This window comes from Epinephelus moara, chromosome 24, assembly GCF_006386435.1.
Source record: "Epinephelus moara isolate mb chromosome 24, YSFRI_EMoa_1.0, whole genome shotgun sequence".
Taxonomy (NCBI): domain Eukaryota; kingdom Metazoa; phylum Chordata; class Actinopteri; order Perciformes; family Serranidae; genus Epinephelus; species Epinephelus moara.
In genome coordinates this window covers 44486255-44488712 of record NC_065529.1, presented here as the reverse complement: position 1 = coordinate 44488712, position 2458 = coordinate 44486255, and positions in this window count along the sequence as shown.

Here is a 2458-nt window from a genome sequence, read left to right as displayed (position 1 = left end):
TATCATAATGTTACTCTTAGTTGCATTATATTTGATGTCGAAGTCAAAACCATATTGTGTACAGACTTTCAATAGCTGTTGTAAGCCAGCACTGTATGGGCAAAAAATTACTAAATCATCAGCATACATAAGGTGATTGATTAACATAGAGCCAACCATGCACCCTGTATTACATACATTCAGCTGCTGTGACAAGTCATCCATATATACATTAAAAAGAAAAGGGGACAAAATTCCACCCTGTCTCACCCCATTACTGACTCGGAAAGGTTCTGACACAGAGTTTCCCCATTTTATCTGGAAGGTCTGATGAGCATACCAGTAGACAAGAATTCTTAAAATCCACGTGGGGACCCCTCTAACACGCAATTTATTAAACAATTTTTCATGATTGATGCGGTCGAAAGCCTTGGAGGCATCGATAAAACACATAAAAATAGTTGAGCTCTGTCTGTTGTATTTGTCTAAAATTCCTTTTAAGGCAAAAATGCACATGTCAGTGCCATGTTTCCGTTTAAAACCAAACTGGTTGTCACTTGTGATTATGTAATCTTCCAGCCTATTGAGAAGGATTTTCTCCACAACTTTAGATAAGATACTGGCTAATGCAATAGGCCTGTAGTTCTCTATACTGTTTATTTTGCCTGCTTTGTTTTTTATTACAGGCACTAACAAGACAGACATGATAGAGTCAGGCAGGATTCCATGGCTTAGTAAACCTGTCAGTCAGATAGCAAGTAAGATACAAAGTTTTTGCTTGCATATTTTAAATGTTCAGCAGTTATCAGCTCCACATGATTTATTGTCATCTAATGCTAAAATAGCAGAGTGAACCTCTTCTGAATTGATAACTATGTTCACATCTGTATCAGCAGTACCCACTTCAAATTGATTACTACCAACACAGTTAAATAATTCAAAGTAATGTTGTCGCCACATCTGGGATATTTTATCAGGATCACTAATCCCTTCAATATTCGATGGCAGAGTCATATTACAATTATTCATACATCTGACTTCCTTCCAGAAATCATTAACATTGTTGTTTTGCAACTTCTTAGCCAGTGAGTCAGATCTCATAGACTTCTCATATTTTTTAATAAATCGAAGAGCATATTTGAAATTTGCATGAGAACATTTCTTCTCTTCAAATAGAGGCCCCTGTTTGCCTCTACCTGATTCTACCCAAGCTTTGAATGTTTTTCTGGCTGTCCCATGAAGCTCTGCCACATAATCATACCAGCCTGGTTTGACATTATATACCTTAGACTGAATTTTATACAGTGGTTTACTGGAGGTAAGAAGTGACTCCACAATAGAATCATAAAAGACACAAAGATCTTTCCCGTGTTGTGGGTTCTCACAGTTCACATTACAGCATCTTATTGCATCTCTGGGTAGCTCAATATTTCCCAGTAAGTTGTCTGTCATGATGGAATATTTATTCATGGCATTCTTAGTGAATTTACACCACTCCAGTTTTCCTGAAATTGGGTTATTTCCCACAGTAGACACCATTGGTAATTTTTCCACATTCAAAGATATAGAAAAGGGTATATGATCGGCTATGACATAATCATAATAGATTTCCATGGCTTCCAAGGAAGCATGTGCATCTGATGTACAAACACAATGGTCCAACCATGAGGTGGTATGCCAAGCTTCACTGATGTAACTAAAGCTGTTTTCAGGCAAAAGCACTTTGCTAGAGAGGGTTAAGCCTCCATCAGTACAGAATTGTATTAAATGTCTTGCAAACAAAGAGTTCTCATCAGAAATATCTGCATTCATGTCTCCCAAAACAAAGATGCTGCTGGAGGAATTATCTTGGATGAAGGAATTAACAAAGGCTAATCTATTGAGGAATTCACCCTCATTTTGATAACACTCTTGAGGCGTATAGATATTCAAAATAATAAACTTAGTGTCGTTGCAATTTATCTCTATTCCAATAGCCCAATCTACATCCACTCTGACTACTTTGATCACAGAATCATATTTCTTTTTCCAGAGGATAGCCACTCCCCCAGGTATCCTTCCATGATTTAATTTTAAGGCAGCTATGACCAAGCTATCACGAGGTGAGTAGCATTGTAAGCATAATTAATAGCGATATACTTCAGTTTGTCTGTGTGTTTTTGTATGCAAGTGGGTCTGCTGCGGTCTGCTGACGGTCCAATATGGCGGCGGTAGGACGAAACCATGGGCGAGTCTGTTGCTATGGGGCGTTCTATTGAGCTTCACCTCTTGGTATCCATGCTCTTTGGTTCCGCTTCCAGTGGTTGGCAATTATAATTTCTAATATCAGTGTCTGGGCTGTAACAAGTCGTCTCAGTATCATTGGTGGCTCATAAAAAGGCAGCAATAACTACATGGATGTCTTTTATTTTGGTGTTTAAAGGTCCCATATAATGCTTATTCATAGGTTCATACTTTTATTTGGGGTTTCTACTAGAAC